Here is an 18,122-nt window from a genome sequence, read left to right on the forward strand (position 1 = left end):
ATTAATGTAATAAACCAGCGCGTCTCTTGTGGGTCAAAAACTGGGCCACACTATTTTTATATATACTGTTGATTACTTTTGTTGGCTGCGTTGGAGTGAGGGTGAGGGAGTGTGGTGGTGGTGGTGGTGGTGGTGGTGAAGGAGTTATAATTGTGGTGGTTGTGGTAGTGGCGATGATAGAGGTGGTGGTTATGGTGATGATGGAGATGACGGATGTGCGAATGGTAGTGGTGGTGGTGAAGGAGTTATAAGATTGTGGTGGTTGTGGGAGTGGCGATGATGGAGATGATGGTTATGGTGATGATGGAGGTGGCGGATGTGGGAATTGTGGTGGTGGTGGTGGTGGTGGTGGTGATATTGGTGAAGGGGTGGTTGGTGGTGGGGTAGGTGGTGGTAGTGCTGGAGTTAAAGGTGGTTTGGTGGTTGTACTTGTGATGGTGACAGATGGTGGACTGTGGTTGCAGGGATGAGTTGTGGGCTGGATGTGTGGACTGTGGATGGTGATGAAGATAATGATTGTGGTGGTAAATGTGATAGACTGGTGAAAGGATTTTGTTTTTAATGGTGGTGGTGATGATGATGGTTGTGGTGGTTAATGACGATGTTGATGATGGGTTGTAGTGGTTGATGGTGATGATGATGGTTGTGGTGGTTGATGGTGATGATGATGATGGGTTGTGGTGGTTGATGGTGGTGGTGATGACATGAAAAGAGTGGATTGCGGCAGGAGTAGTTGTTGTGGTCATGATGGTGGAGATTTGTGGTGGAGATGAATAGAGTGAGATGTACTGGTTCAGATAATAGACATTGTGGTGGTGGTGGTGGTGGTGACAGGCTGCACCACCGGCTCCCCCTGAGTATGGTGCTTATTCTCAGTTGTGGAGTCCCCGAGTTGCCTGAGGGGAATCTCTTGTTGAGTCAGCTGTGTGCAGATTACATAAGTTTACCCTGAGAGAGAGAGAGAGAGAGAGAGAGAGAGAGAGAGAGAGAGAGAGAGAGAGCACAAACGTAAATCTGATACTGATGCAACAAACATAATCAACTCTGTCAACACTCATTCCTTTATTTCAGCTGCTTTTTAATTACTTCACCACGATGACTTCTATGATGTTATCCTTTATACCTCCACACGATTTAAGTCAGTGTAGGGAAGCTGTTTGTATTGGAGGGATTAGGTATACATATCCAAGAAGTAACCTTTATTGAATAAGATTGTTAGTTGGCAGCAAGAATAAAAAGTGAAAGTACGTGATCGAATTGGAAGGGGTTTGCTTTTAACTTGTGGGACTTCTCTTGTGAATAAACTTGCTAGTCTGAATTAAATTTTTGAGGGTACCAGTAGCAGTGATGGAGTTTACCATCTTTAGTACGGTCACGTCATATTCACTTTATTCTTGCTATTTGCAGACGATTTTATTCAGCGTAGCAGATGCTTCTCGAACAGTAGTAGTCAGGTACGGCCTTCATTAACTATGGAGCTGAATGAAATTGCCTGTAGGCATCAAGAGTACTAATGAAACAATATCAGAGAAGGGTTACATCAATGACTGGATTGGTCTTGGTGTAAACACAGTGTTACGGTGCTGGCCTGACTAAAATGCCCCAGGCCACCAACCGCTGGGAAAGGCCGTGTTTTAGCACAGTACAATCATTTTTTACTTAATCCTTCAATCCGGTGACTTATTTTGTACACTGTTCTTGTTATCTCAATACGATTTTACTCACCTCGAGGATGGGAGTTTACAAATGGGCAGGTTCGATAAAGCTCATTAAACTCTCTCTACTGTAGCGTTCCCCCTAAGCTAAATGTAATGGTCTGGGAGATTGCATGAATAAAACAAGAAGCGGTGCCAAGGCACAGCAAACCCGTTCCCGGCAATCATTTTAGTGCTGACGTATAAACACAACAGGGTATCAAGTCAAAGATGTCACATTTTAAAATTGGAGTAAATCGATTGAAAACTGATGATTTTATGCCCATTTGAAATTGTAGGCCCGACCCACCTGACACTGACCCCCTACCGCTAAGTGGGGGGTGACCCCCCTGATGTAATTGGGCATGTTATAGGATGCAGATTTGAAAGAAGCACCTATAGGTTTTGGTTTCATGTCAGTATGACGAATTTGAAAGGCTTTATGGTGAAAAACGTTTTTTAAAACAGTTTTTGGGTCTACAGCCTGGGCCTTGGCCCAGTTTGGCCCAGAATTTAATTAGGTGATGAGATTATAGCCCATCATCCCTGTAATTTTAGCCAAAATTGCACATGTAGTTTTCGCGTAAAGTTAACAGACAGACAAACAAACAAATAAGCAAACAAACAAACTGAATGAAAACAATACCCGTCCCCGAGCTCCTGCGGGGCGGGGACAGGTGGTCAAAACATAGGTCACCTGATTGAAGGGTTAATTCTTGCTGCCTTCTAACACTATCTCTCAGCTGGGAGAAGACGTCTTGGAGTCAGTGGGATAATGAAGGTAACAACTAACTCATCCAGTGAGAAGCCTGTATCCTAAGATGTGCAGAATTGTTAGAAGATAACAACAGTAAAATGATATTTACAATATGAAGAGGTTAATGTTTTCAGCAGGATGACGTAATTTTTTTTTTTCTGCCAGCAAACGATTTTGTTCAACTTAGGGAGACATTTCGAGTTCCGTAAGGAGTTCCTTAACGCCTTCACTACTACGAGAGAGGCAACATTCGCGAGCAAATGCATGTCATTTTTCATAGTTTGCCTTTTTTGTGTGATTACATATTTTTGATTGTCTGTAACTCTTATGAAAAAAAAAAAAAAAAGGCTAGGAGACACGTTCGAGTCAAACTCATTCCATACCGTATAGTAACCCCATTCAGAGCCAAAAAGAAAACATGTCTTTGTTGTCATGGTTGTTTGACATCCATAAAAAGGTATAAATAAATAAATTCTTATTTTGAGAGAGGTGTCTGGAGATACCAAACCTGGGTACATGCATGGCAGTTTTCAGGCCATTCGCCCCTGAACTAAAGGCGTGAGACCGTGGCAACGAGCGTTGGTAAGCAGAACGAGAACAACACCAGCAAGAGACAGAAAAAAAAAAAAAAAAGGCATTTTCCCTTCGGGAAATGTAAAATGGTCACCATAATAAAGTGTTGCTACCATCAGACAATTTCAGCAGCCACCTTCCTACCTGTCCCAGGTAAAAGCAAAACCCTCCTAAATTCATTTTTAATGTGTGGCCTGATGAACACTTTATCGTGCAGTGACCCCGGGTAATTAATGCAATAAACCAGCGCGTCTCTTGTGGGCCAAAAACTGGGGCACAATATTTTTAAATATTATACTGTCGATTACTTATGTTGGCTGCGTTGAAGTGAGGGTGAGTGTGGTGGTGGTGGTGGTGGTGGTGGTGGTGATGGTAGAGTTAAAAGATCGTGGTGGTCGTGGTAGTGGTGATGATGGAGATGGCGGACGTGTGAATGGTGGCGGTGGTGGTGGTGATGAAGGGGTGGGTGGTGGTGTAGGTGGTGGTAATACTGAAGAAGGGGTGGGTGGTGGTGGTGGTGGCAATAATACTGAAGAAGGGGTGGGTGGTGGTGGTGGTGGCAATATTGATGAATGGGTGTTGGTGATGGTGGTAATATTGATGATGGGGTGGGTGGTGGTGGTGGTGGTGGTAATATTGGTGAAGGGGTGGGTGGTGGTGGTGGTGATTGTAGTGCTGGAGATAAAGGTGGTTTGGTGGTTGTACTTGTGACGGTGACAGAGATGGTGGACTGTGGTTGCAGGGATGAGTTGTGGGCTGGATGTGTGGACTGTGGATGATAGGTTGTGGTTTATCTATCTATCTGTCTATTGCCAGACGCCATAATCCCTTAAGGGGTGGCCATTTGACTTTGAGTTATTTGTTTTACGGGGAGGGGCACTAACCCTCCACCAACCCACTTGCTGACACGTAGAGAGCACGTATGGTTTGGTTTTATGGTTACCACCCTGCATTGTAAATGGTTTCTTGGCTTACAGGAAACCATTTGGCTTGTCACTTAATGTAAAGCCACCTGTAAAAGAAAGAAAAGCAATAAGAAGTGACAGGAAAGATAGGAGAAATAGGAAGAGAGGAGGGCAGGCCCAGAAAAAGAATGATACAGGCTAAGGAAGAAGTAGGCAGCACTGCATCAATTGAGTGGATGATGGTCGACACCACCTATAGGTTGTGGTGATGAATGTAATGATTAAGGTGGTAAATTTATGGGCTTGTGATAGGATTTTGTTTTTAATGGTGTTGATGATGATGATGTTTGTGTTGGCTGATGGTGATGATGATGATGGGTTGTGGTGGTTGATGGTGGTGGTGATGACATGAAAAGAGTGGATTTTTGTAGTAGTTGTTGTGGTCATGATGGTGGAGATTTGTGGTGGAGATGAATAGAGTGAGATGTACTGGTTCAGATAATAGACATTGTGGTGGTGGTGGTGGTGATAGGCTGCACCACCGGCTCCCCCTGAGTATGGTGCATATTCTCAGTTGTGGAGTCCCCGAGTTGCCTGAGGGGAATCTCTTGTTGAGTCAGCTGTGTGCAGATTACATAAGTTTACCCTGAGAGAGAGAGAGAGAGAGAGAGAGAGAGAGAGAGAGAGAGAGAGAGAGGAGGGGTGATGTGATGGTCGTGGTAGTGATACTGGTACGTTAGTTATGGTGGTGTGGTAGTGATACTGGTACGTTAATGGTGGTGTGGTAGTGATACTGGTAGGTTAGTTATGGTGGTGTGGTAGTGATACTGGTACGTTAATGGTGGTGTGGTAGTGATACTGGTACGTTAGTTATGGTGGTGTGGTAGTGATAGTTGCCAAGTTGTGCTGTTGTGGTTACTGTGATAATTTTGGTGGTATAGTGATGATAAAACTGCACTAAGTTCTAAGAGAACGCTGGAAGATGTATATAACACATGTCTTAATTGTTTTAGTCCTGCAATCACCGGACCATTTAATTCAGTTTTGGTCTGGCCTTTTGTCTCGAGTATTTTAGGGTCTTTCTGGCTTTCTTGTAGGGGGGTCTCTTTCGATATGGTCTTCACCTTGTGCTGGAGACCATACCCTATTTGCTAAGAGTCTTTCATCTTTCTACTTTGTTTATTTCTTCCGATATATTTCATTGGTGCGATGCTTTTATTTCTGGCAATACACCTCCAGCTTGGTACAATGGTCCCTTGTGCAAATACCCCCGGACGCCTTTCTCATATTTTGCACGAAGGCCTTACAAGGGTTTTATGGGGCAAAGGTGAACCATCCATTGCCAGGAGGGTTAGGCACAACCTCCTTTTTGATTGCTAGTGATTTTTTTTTCCTTGTTTGTGTAGATCATCGTGCATTCCCTTTTTTTGTGTTTTGTGGAGACCATCCTGCTTTCTCTTGCCAATGTTGGCCATCATTAACGTCATTCACTAAGCATAATAAACTCATCCGATAACAGGACGACTAAACTGAATATTACATCTTTGAGCTGAAAGGGTTAAAGTTTATCTAGAGAAGGTGGAACATCGGTAAAGTGAGATGGATAATTTTTCCTCAGTTGTGTCGAATTGGTTATTGAATAATATATCGGTTTGTTTATCATCATCGTCATTATTTTAATCATCATTATCTTCATAATTAAAATAATCATCATAATTTTCATTGTCATCATCGTTCCACCATCCTTCCCTTTCCACCGTCTCTTCCCTTTTCCCTTCACTTCTTCCCCAGTCCCTGTCATTCTCCTTTCCTTCCCCCACACCTCTTACTTCTTCCTTCACCCTCACCCTCATCATTTTGATCAGTTCACCTCTCTCCCTCCCCTCCTCTCCATTCCTTTGCACTCTTTTCATTCCTCCTCCTCCTCCTCCCCTTCTGCCTTCCCTTCCTCCTCTTCTACCCTTGCCTTCCCCTCTCTTTTCTCCTGTATTTCTCCTTTTGCTCTCTCTCTATCATTATCTCTCACTCCAATTTCCCTTGTATATGTTCTTCTTTCCTCCTTTCGTAATTTCTGTCTTTCTTTTCATCTTCATTGTTTCGCTCCCTTCTTCTTACTTCCTTGTTCTCCCCTCCTTCCCCCTCTCTCAACCCCCTCCCACACCCCCACGGCCACTAAACTATCCACCATGTCGCTTTCACATATTTGATCCCCTCTGTTCCCCTTTATAGCCTCTCTTTTACCTCACTCCCCTCTCCCTCCTCCATTCTCTCCTGTCCCCCTCCCTCCTCCATTCTATCCTGTCCCTATCCCTTTTTCTTCATTCCTCGCCCTTCCCTCCATACGTCTCTATCCTTCTTATTTTTTTTTCTTTCTCTCCCCTCTCCATATTTCTCCCTGCTCTCTCCTCTCCCGTGATTTTCCCTTCCTCCCACACCTTCTTTACCTCCCTTTCCTTTCTCCCCTCTCCTATTTGTCCCTCCCCCTCCCCTTATTTTTCCATGTTTTTCCCTTCCTTCCCCCTCTCTCTCTCTCTCCCCTCTCTCTCTCTCTCCCCTCTCTCTTCTTCCCATCTTTCGCTTCCTCGCCTTCCCTTCTTCCTTTCCTCCCACCCTCCCCCATACCCCACCTCCCCACGGTCACTGAACTAACCACTATGTCGCTTTAGCCTAGTTTTGAAGCTTCTCTTTCCCCCTTCCCTGATCCTTTTGTCTCCACATACACTTTTCTCCCACTGTCTCCTCCTTCTTAAGTTGCCTCTTCCAGCCTCTCTCCGTGCCTTCCCTCCCTGTCTCTTCCCTCCCTCCTTTCTCCTCCCCCCTGTCTTACCTGCTTCCTCTCTCCTCCTTGTACCTCCCTACGCTTCTTTCTTCCGTTCTTCTTTCCTTCATTTCCCTCTCCATTCCTTGCCATCCATCTCCGTTCTCTTCCTTCGACCTCCCTTCTTGCCAAACACCCTTGTGACCCCTCCCCCCTCCCCCATCCTTTCCCTTCACCCCTCTCCTCTTCTTCCCCTCATGCTCAAGCCTTTTCTTTACTCTCTTCTCTCCCCTCTCTGCCAACTTTTCCCCTCGTCCCGCCACCATTGTCCCTCCTAACCCCCTCACGACAGTCGTACCGGAGCAGCCCTTCCCTTCCTTGCTCTTAGTCACTTTCCCATTTCTTCTTTTCTCTCCCTTTCTCCCTATCCTCCTGTTTTCTTCCTTTTCTTTACTGTTCTGTTGCTCCCCCCCCCTTTTTTTTTACCCCCTGTCTTCTTGTCTGCGTACCCAGTCCCACGCTTCTCCCTCCTCCTCTTCTCCCTCTCTCCTTCTTCCCATCTCTGCCTTCTTCCCATCTCTGCCTTCCTCTCCTCTCTAATCGTTTCCTCTCCTGTCTTCTCTCTCTGCCTTCTTTCTCCTTTCTTTCAGTATCCTTGCATCCCTCACCATCCCTCCTCTTCTTCCTCTCCCTGTAACTGCCTTCGCTTTACATTTTCCTTTCACACTCTCTCTCTTGGAGGTTTCAGTGACCTGGGTTCGATCCCACCCGAGAACAGACATTTAAGAGTGTGTCCTTGTACTGCACCAGGTGTGTCCTTGCACTGCACCAGGTGTGTCCTTGTACTGCACCTGGTGTGTCCTTGTACTGCACCAGGTGTGTCCTTGTACTGCACCTGGTGTGTCCTTGTACAGCACCTGGTGTGTCCTTGTACTGCACCTGGTGTGTCCTTGTACTGCACCTGGTGTGTCCTTGTACTGCACCTGGTATGCTGTTGTACTGCACCTGGTATGTCCTTGTACTGCACCTGGTATGCCATTGTGCTGCACCTGGAATAGCCTTGTACTGCACCTGGTGTGTCCTTGTACTGCACCTGGAATGGCCTTGTGCTGTACCTGGAATGGCCTTGTGCTGCACCTGGAATGGCCTTGTGCTGCACCTGGTATGTCCTTGTACTGCACCTGGTATGCCCTTGTACTGCACCTGGTGTGTCCTTGTACTGCACCTGGTGTGTCCTTGTACTGCACCTGGAATGGCCTTGTACTGCACCTGGTGTGTCCTTGTACTGCACCTGGTGTGTCCTTGTACTGCACCTGGTGTGTCCTTGTACTGCACCTGGAGTGGCCTTGTACTGCACCTGGTGTGGCCTTGTGCTGCACCTGGTATGTCCTTGTACTGCACCAGGTGTGTCCTTGTACTGCACCTGGTATGCCCTTGTACTGCACCAGGTGTGGCCTTTCATGTGCTCTCAGGTGTTCGTCCCTGTCCATGTTTTCCTCGATGAAAGGAGCACCTGTCTCACGTTAATTACAAAACACAGGTGATGCCACACCAACTTGCCATGTGTATTCTCTCCAAAAGCCTTGTACAGCTGTGCCCGTGCGTGAATCACTGCTCATAGACGGGTCACTTCTCCATTGACAAATTGGAGTTCCTCAGCCCTACGGATCAGTTACCCTTCACCACCCGTAAAACACGGCTTGAACTTGTTGTACTACACCTGCCGCCAGATGTCAGGCGTGTGCAAGCCCAACGATGCAATAAATTCATAATACATATATACATACATACTGTCTCTACCCCATACACTAATTTCGCCACACACTCCCTTCCCCAGCAAAATAACACAATGGTGGAGGATATTAACCTACTTCCTTTCATCATTTTCCACCCCCTAACTCAGGTGATTTTTTTTTTTTTTCACTCTCTCTCTCTCTCTCTCTCTCTCCTTTCACCCTCCATTTCCCTCTCCTTCTCGTTTCTTTCATCCCCCTCACCCCTTCCCTTCACCCCCGTCATTTCAACTCTCACCATTTTCCTCCTCCTTCCTCCCGTTTCTCTCTCCGTTTTATCATCGCATCACCGCAGTTTTGTTTCCCTCCCCTCCTCCCTCTCATACGTCTTTCCTCCCTCTCATACCTTCTTGCCCTATTGTGCCCCCTCCCCTTATCAATGTCCGTCTTACCCTTTCCTCGACTCTTCACTTCTTCCCGTCCATTTACCTATACACTTTTCCTTCTTCCCATGATGCCATCTTTCTCCAGTATCGCCTTTCACTTTCTTTAGACCCATCTTCCAAACACCCTTCCTTTACGCCCACTTTTTCCTGCTTCTTACCCCCCCCCTCTTATTTTTCACTCCCGTTCTCCTCTTCCTCTCCCCCCCCCCCTTCCTTTCGCTTCCCTCCCATCCCCTTTTCCCCCTTCCGTTCCCTCCATCTCTGCCCCTCCTTTCAACCCCACTCATTTATACACCCCCCATCTCAGCCGCGGCAGAGCTGAGTGGGTTCATTATGATAAACTTGGCTTGGTCAGCGAAACATGATCCCAACTTATCAAAACTTGTGTCCAGCACCCTGAACTACTGATAACACTAGGGCCAGAGAGAGAGAGAGAGAGAGAGAGAATCTAATTAGTACTGTGCTCAGGTGAGAGAACAGGTGAGACAGGTAACACAAGACTCATTAGCTGACGCACAGGAGGCGGCGTGCGGCCAGACACACTGAAAGCTTCACCGTGAGAATCAGAATCGTATCCTAAGTTGCTTTGGAGATTTATAGGCATTTCTTCCTAAAATTTATTTTTGACATCAATACTGGATAACCTCTTGTATATTGTACGACTGATACGATAGCCTGTGTTTAACACATATAAATAACACGTAGGAGAGTAAGGTGTATTACGCAAAATGAATCGCTGAGGGAGATGCGTTACGAAGCCTCATATGGTTCATACAGTACATTTGCCACACGTACTTATGAGACGCACATTTGTGCTTCACGACGATTACCTGTTTTACTTTTTTGTTTGTGTATAAAGTTTTATTTAACACACACACACACACACACACACACACACACACACACACACACACACACACACACACACACACACACACACACACACACACACACACACACACACACACACACACACACACACACACACACACACACACAAAACCCCTAATCTTTCCCATTTCTCCAGACTGTCTCACCCACACACTTCCTCCCTTTCTCACACACCCTCACAAATGCTTCGCGGCTTTGCGTGCACAAGTACAGGAAGAAAGAACCAGTGATTCTCTCTTCCTTGTGATGTGTTTGTCTTGAAGAGAGAGAGAGAGGGGGGGGGGGTAAAGGAGTGTTAAGAGTGTGAGGAGAGAGGAAGAAATGAGAGACAGGAAAGGATGGAAGTGGGGGGAAGGGAGAGAGGACTGAGAGAGGGAGGGGGAAGAGGGAGTATAGGGAGTGGCCGGGGAAGAGATCAAGGTTTTTACTCTCAAGCGTTATTTTTATCTTTTGGTTCTGCCTGAGGGAGATGGATAAATAGATAGATAGATAAACAGATAGATAGATACAGGAGAAGGGGGATTGTAAACCATCAGTAATTTAATGTATCACCCCAAATTCTTGTTTACCCCCCTTTACAGATAGAGAGAGAGAGAGAGACTATAAACCCGTCGTAATCCAATATATCATCCACAATCTCTTGTTTACACCATAATAAAATTTCAGTAGTCCCATGTCATATATCACCACTATTTGAAACCAGACTTTTTTTTTTACAACCCTTTCCAGAAAAGAATAAAAATTGTAGCCATTTTTTTTTTTTTTTTTTTTTTCACCTCCGCTGATGAAGTTGGAGGAAGTTATGTATATACCTGTGTCACATTGTTTGCTTGTGCTCGTCGCCAAATATTGTTATTGGATTTCAGTGAAATTTGGTAGATAGGTGGACACTGGGTCAAAGAGTGTTGATTAGTTTTTGAGGTGGATTAGGCACTTTCCTTCCTTCTTTCCTACTTCCTTCCTCTTCTCTCCAGCCATTCCTTCTTATCTCTCCGTATCTTCAGCCTCCCACCTTCACTCTTCCTCCCTCCTCCCCACTGTCTTTTCCATGCATTCCTCATTTTTATCCTTCAGTTCTTATTTCCCTGCACCCCCCATTCCCTCCCTTCCCTCTTCTTCCCTCCCTCCCCTCCTCTTCCATTCTTTTCTCTTCCCCTCTTCCTCCTTTCTTCCTTTCCTCCCTTCCCTCTTCCTCCCTTCTTCCTTCCCTCCCCGCCTCTTATGGTGTGGAGTGGTGTACTGTGGGTGGAGGGAGCTTGGGTGGAGTAGGGTGGATTAGGCATTGGAGTGGAGAGGACTGAGAGACTAAACGACTGGTTATTGCTGCTATGGCCTTATCTCTCTCTCTCTCTCTCTCTCTCTCTCTCTCTCTCTCTCTCACTACCCAGGTGTTGTTTCTGCTGGACTGTAGCAGGTGACAGGATGACTGCTGTAGTATGGTTGTATTTCAGGCGTTGTATATCATGTGTGCCAGAACCCAGACTTTGTGTGGCTGTAACAGAGCAGTTAGATTTAGCCTTCGTTAACCTCTTGACGTTTAGCCATGAACAACTCTATTAGTCAAAGATTCTAACCAAATATTACGACATAAGAGAGTTGATGCAGGTGGTTTTGAGGCGCCCATGAGGAGCCTACACTTGGTGGCGCTGTGCACCCTGGCTGGAGCAGCTGCGACGTCCATCCGGGAGCCAAAGCTCCTGGTACTTCCCTGCACCACGCCATGGGAAGGACCCTGGTCCGACCCTGATGAGGCGCTGTCTTATCACAAGGGGCCGCCGGATCCATACACGGTGTATGTACTGTACTGTACCTGTAAACGGCCTACAGAACCATTTGCTTACCTGTGGTTGACGGGTCTGCTACTCTACACAGACCGAGGTTAAACAGCGATAACAGATCCTTTTTATTTTCGTATTCTGTCACTAATATTTGCTCCAGTTTGGTGACGGAGCGTCGTGGTGTCGATGTGGATGTGAAAAACGTCAGGAGAAATACTCGAGTTGTTTGGTGATGTGGAGAGGATGGAGAATGAGACTTTTTTTTTTTTTTTTTTTACATTGCCATATTCTTTGGAATACTATATAAGATTCAGAATATTGTATTGGATGTCAGTATTTTCCTTGCGTGGTTATTCAGTAAAATGTTTCTTTTCCAGTTTGGAGTTATGTTTTTCGTCTGTTTTGAAGTGCAGTGATGTGCTTTTGCTGGATGCTTAATTTTGCATGTTTCAGTGTTTCTTTTCTTATGTTTGTTTTGGTGTTTTTTAAATATTTGTTCTTGTGTTTTTTACGGGTAAGTGCGTTGTCAAAGGCTTCAAGGAGAGAAGAGAAGAGAGACGGAGAAGGAAAAGGTAAGGAGAGAGAGCGATGCAGTTAAGGACAAAAATTGGTCCACTATTCCGCCGCGCTTGTTTCACACTTGTGGCATGTCCGTTACTTTCCCCTTGTCGCCTCAGTCAAAAAGAATTATCATCTGTTGGCAGAGAAACATAAGTTAGGAATGTAGCTTCCAGGGGAAAGTGACAAGTGTAAACGGTGAAATATTAAGCCAACTTTTGTACCTGTGGACACAGTAACGTACCAAATTTTTTATATCCATAGGAATTCTGGTGTGCTGAAGAAAGTGGTAAGTAGGAGAACTGAAATATTAAGCAAACTTTAATACCCAGCTGGCAAACTCATAAATCGTTGCAAAGACCACATAGGTATGACGGTCCCAAGGAGGTGGTACCACCTCAGTATTTTACTCTTTATCCAACCATCCATCATCCATCCTATATTGCTCCATGAGGAGCGTAGGATCCCTGGGCTAGGCAAGTTGGTCCTGACATTTAAGACGAGAGTGAATATTTATTTATTATTTTTACTTTCAGTCCAGCTCCAAGCAAAAACTACACAGTCCGTAACGTGAGGCCTGGCAGTATTGTTTCACGCCACAAGCCTTCCCATGCCACTTTTGGGGCAAAATATCCACCGTTCATAATGAATGCTGCTAGTGCTGTTTGAGTAAGGACTCGTGTGATGGTATTAGCGGAAGTGTTTTTGTGACATCGGAAGGTTTTGTGTGAGACAGTACAGTCTGTTGCGACTTTCATACGAGTATAATTATATCCTTCCCCTTTCAGCCTGATTTGAAACTCTTGTCCTTTTTGACAGCATACAACTTTACACACACACACACACACACACACACACACACACACACACACACACACACACACACACACACACACACACACACACACACACACACACACACACACACACACACACACACACACACACACACACACACACACACACACACACACACACACACACACACACACACACACAGAGAAAGGTGAGGGCTGGTGGGGCATGACTAATGATCGGTGTGGAGATAGTGTTGATGATAGTAGTAAGGGTGGTGGTAATCACAGGGTGTCCTGGTCACAAACGTAAACAACAGTACATCAAAAGTGTTCAGAGAGCACAGCGACCTCGTATGCAGACTCTGACTTAGACCTGTGACCTTTAAATTTGATTGATCGTCACCAAAATACAACTCGTAATGTACGTGTCAAGTTTGAGCCAAATCGCATCAGGCATTCATGAGATAACACCCCACCTGAAGAGTGACCTTGACCCGTGACCTTAACCTTTGATGGATCTGTACCAAACTGGAATCAATCGTTTCCAGACCTACATACAATGAATGTGTTAGTGTTGTTTAAATCGTACCAGACGTTATTGAAATATTTTGTTCACATAGACTTCATTACAATAGCTATTCAAAGTGAGTCACAGTTTAACCTTCTCCCTCAGAAACTATCATTTTAACTCTATGCTTTCGGGAGACGAGTTACCGTATCTCTGATACAGATAGTTTTTCTTTGCTCTGAGAAGCCTTCTGATGTTTAAGAGCTACATAGACAGAAAAACTAGACCCCCTTCACTCATCCTTCCCTCCTCTGGCCTGCCTTCCTGTGCCTCAGTGTGTGTGGGGGTAAGAGAGGGGAAATGGCCCGTTTCTACCCTTGATTTATGTGGTGAGGGGAGGGTGATGGATGGTGAAAGAATGGGCGTAGAGGACGAGGGGAAAATGAGGTTTGGGAGGGCTGAGATGAGGGTGATGAAAGCAGAGAGGGAGGGGGGGATGATAAGTTGGAATAAAGAAAACATTGAGTGGAGGAGACCGGAATTGATAAGGCGAGAGGAAGAGTAAGCTTAGAGTAAGGGGAATGTGAAAATAATGAGGGGAAAAGGAAGGAAGGAAGAGGAGAGAAAAAGAGAGAGAGAGAGAGAGAGAGAGAGAGAGAGAGAGAGAGAGAGCATCGGAAATAAAGAGCATCACAAAAAACAATAATTTGTAAAAAATGAATAAAAATATGGTTTAAGGGGATGAAAGAGGATTGTGTGAGGAAAATGAAGTGCAAAAATGGCTTAAGGTACCGAGGAAGAAAAATAAAGATGGGGAAAAGGAAAAAGATTGAAGAGAAGAATTAATAGGAAACGGGTGGAGGGATAATGGGGTAAATAAATGAGAGACTAATGAGGAGCCTGAAGACAAGGAGAAAGGGAGGAGGATGGAAATGAGAAGGAAAGGGAAGAGGGAGGAGGATGGAAATGAGAAGGAAAGGGAAGAGGGAGGAGGAGGAGGAGGATGGAAGGGAAGGATGGGGATGGATGGTTATAGTGGGGGAAGCACACAGCCTTTATACCATCTTTAATTCCTTCACAACGATTTTTCTATTTTATTCTTATTAACATCTGGAATTTTTATTCCGTTAAAAGAAAGTCTAATTAATGGGATTAAGCCTGGCCACCATTAACTGAAAGAATTATACCCATTATGATGACAACATTTGTGTGTGTTGTCTATTGCCACCACGGGATATTATTTAGCCTATCGTCAGACTGAAGGCAAAACAGCCTCCATGAACCTCTTTCCTAGATTTTTTCCCGTTCATTCACAGGAAGAATCACGTACTGACCATTACTTCTCTCGCCCTTTTAACCCTGAAGTCCGGTGATGTCATCTTTGTTTCTACATCCACACGATTTTACTTGAGGATTTTTATTTATCTATTTATTTTTGTTACTGGTGTGGTTAATGTTGCGTCAGTCAGCTCCACTCATGCATACTCGTACATACACGCGTGCACGTTTTTTCTGTAACTATAATTGTATACTGTATAAAAGTATATTAAGTATTAACGCGTCGGTAATGTACTTGTATAATATTGTTTGTTTGTTTATCCTACTTTGTCATTCAGTATCAGTCTGTCGATCTGTCGGTTTCTACTTGTCAGTCTGCATATCGAACTATCCATCTGTCACATTTTTTGCTACATCTGTCCATTCGTCCCACTCTTCTTTTTCTCATCATCTTTATAACTCCTCTCGGCCCCAACGTTAATTAAGATCATGCCAGACTCCTTTCGTTACTCACGCTCACACATTCTCCCTTCTCTTCACGTTCTCTCCCATTTTATTTGTTCCTTTCTATTTTACCGTACCTTATTTCCAGGGAAAGCACTTTTACCATTTTATGCATAAAAAATAATTACTTATTAATTTGCGACACACACACACACACACACACACACACACACACACACACACACACACACTCATGTTAAGCTTATAAGTAATGTGGGGGGGGGGGCGGATAGAGGGAAGGAGATATAAAAAGTAACTACCAAATTATCTCCTCATTAACCCTCTTATCGTCGGGTCAACTTGTATTCTTTTGTAGCTAATGACGGACGATTTTACTCGGCTGTGAGTGAGTTCCTGAGAGTGGTAATACTTTCTTTTATATGTTGATACACTTCTAAATACTTATACACAAGACCCTGCCTCCCTCCCACAAACTGAATTCGCTACACTGCTCCACCTTCTCCCTCCTCTTCCACATCTTAATTTCCTGGTCATCTCCTTTTTCCCTTCTCATCTTCCTTTCATCTCCTTTCATTCTTTCCTTTCTCACTTTGTTTCTCTTCCTCTTTCTTCAAAAAGTTTCCCTCTTCCATTCCTTCCATTATAAGGCTACTCCTTTCCCATTTTCCTGTCTTTTCCTTTCCCCCTCACCTCTTCCCGCTGCCCTCTTTCTCCTTTCCCCTTTCCCTTCACCATCCTTCATCTTTTCTTATCATCTTTCCTCGACCCATCATTCCCCCTCCTGTGTCCCTTACTCCCCTTTCCCTCATTCCCTTTCCGCTTTTCCCTCTCTCGTTCCTCTCCCCCTCTCCCTCTCTCGTTCCTCTCCCCCTCTCCCTCTCTCCCCTTCTCCCTCTCCCCCCCTCCCTCCTTCCTGTCCCGCTCTCCCCCTTCCGCCATCCTGTCCCTCTCTCCCCCTTCCTCTTTCCTCTCCCTCTCTCTTCCGGTCCCTCCTTCATGCCCCTCTCTCCCCCCATCCCTCCTTCATGCCCCTCTCTCCCCCCTTCCCTCCTTCCTCGCCCACTATCCCATCATCCCTCCTTCATGCCCATTTCTCCCCCCTTCCCTCCTTCCTGTCACTCCCTCCCCCCTTCCTGTCCCACCCCCCCTTCCCTCCTTCATGCCCCTTTTTCCCACCTTCCCTCCTTCATGTCCCTCTCTCCCCCCTTCCCTCCTTCCTGTCCCCCCCCCTCTCTCTCTCTCTCTCTCTCTCTCTCTCTCTCTCTCTCTCTCTCTCTCGGGGTCTCAATATCCTCTTGAATTTGTTTATGCAAATACTGTCGATATTAAAGCATTGTAAATAACATATATTCAAGAGGGTATTAAGATGCAGTAGGTCAAATGGTTTAAAGTCTACTGCACCAGATTCTAGTCTGGCCACACGCACCACCACCAGCCTCATATAAAACCCATGCCAGGCCTGTTAACCCACCACACTTGATTTATAACCAAAGGTCACTTCCGCAAGATTGTTTCTTCTCCACCTTTCCTCCCTCAAAATTTCACAAGATTTTTCGCATCAGTTCGCTTTGTGTTGTCCCTACTCAGTAACAGGGTTCTGCCAGCCATTTTATTTATAGTTGACACTTGTTACATTAACTTGGCCTGATAGGTACTTAGGAACATACCTGTGCAAAGGTGTACCTGTGTGCTGGAGCCAGGATATCAGGGGATATAATGGGGAAGGAATGAGTGTGCGGACCATTCCACTGAACATGCAGTTCTGTAGATCTTTGCTTTCTGAACCCTACCTCAGCCCTCAGACGATTGTAGGCGTGACGTGTGTGTGGGTGTGGGTGTGACGGGTGTGGGTGTGGACTTAACGGGTGTGGGTGTAGGTGTGGGTTTGACGTGGGCGTGGGTATGGGTGCGGGTCTGGGTGTGACGGGAAGTGATCTGTCAACCCACACAGCTCTCTTGTACACCCACTGACAGTCCCATTAGACCGGACAAACACACACACACACACACACACACACACACACACTACATTTGTACCGGTAACTATCTGTCTGTCTATCTGTCTGCCACACCTATTAGCCAGCAGACATACCCAAACCAATATGCACTACTACTTTTCGTCAACAACCCACCTTTTCAGCTTAACAAAGAGTTGGAGTTGTGAGGTGCAGTACATTCCAACTATGTATCTATCTGCCTGTCTGTTTCAGCCTGTTTGTCTTTATCTATCTATCTATCTTTATCTAATAACTGCAGTATACTTATCAGGCGTTCAAATCTTTCCTTGGCTGGCCTCACCTCACCACCACAACGTTTGGCTAACAACCTAACTTTCAGCTCAGCAAAGAGTAGTGGGGATGGGGAAGTACAGTAAAACTTTTGTATTCCCTGTGTTCCAAGTTTGGGCATTAGCGGATGTTAACACGTCTTAATGGTGCCTTCACAGGATGAGTTGATCAGGGAAATGAGTAGATTTGGGGAGAATTTTAGGTGTTAGGAGATGCTCAAGGAAAATTGGTTTGATCGAAAAGCTACAGAAGTTGATGGATATAGGATATGAACGACGGGAAAGTCAGAAGTTCTTTTTGGGGAGAGAATACTTGAAACCTTAAAGTGTTTCGGAAGTTTGAAGAGAAAAATGTTCGAGGGAGAAACGCATTTCCTTTTTCATTTTTAGATGAGAATAAAACTAGGCTTATGGTTTCGTGAGGAAAATGTCGGGAGAAGGGATGGGTCTGGATTTAAAGGAGGATTTTTATTAAGAGCAAACGGTAGGAATTCAGAGAGTATTTTTTTTTTTTTTCATATCTGGAAATTCGGAAGGAGTGAAAGCTTTGAAATATTTGAGGTTTTTAAATGGGGAGAATTAGCAATAATGGAGATGGTTATTTTTGAATGTTATAAAGTCTGTGAAGGATTTTGGATATAAACAAGGTAAATAGTGTTTATCCAATGCAAACGTTGTCCGGGACTCGATGTTT

The sequence above is a fragment of the Coenobita brevimanus genome, chromosome 115, assembly GCF_032717465.1.
Source record: "Coenobita brevimanus isolate Jiangsu-jjx chromosome 115, ASM3271746v2, whole genome shotgun sequence".
Classification (NCBI taxonomy): domain Eukaryota; kingdom Metazoa; phylum Arthropoda; class Malacostraca; order Decapoda; family Coenobitidae; genus Coenobita; species Coenobita brevimanus.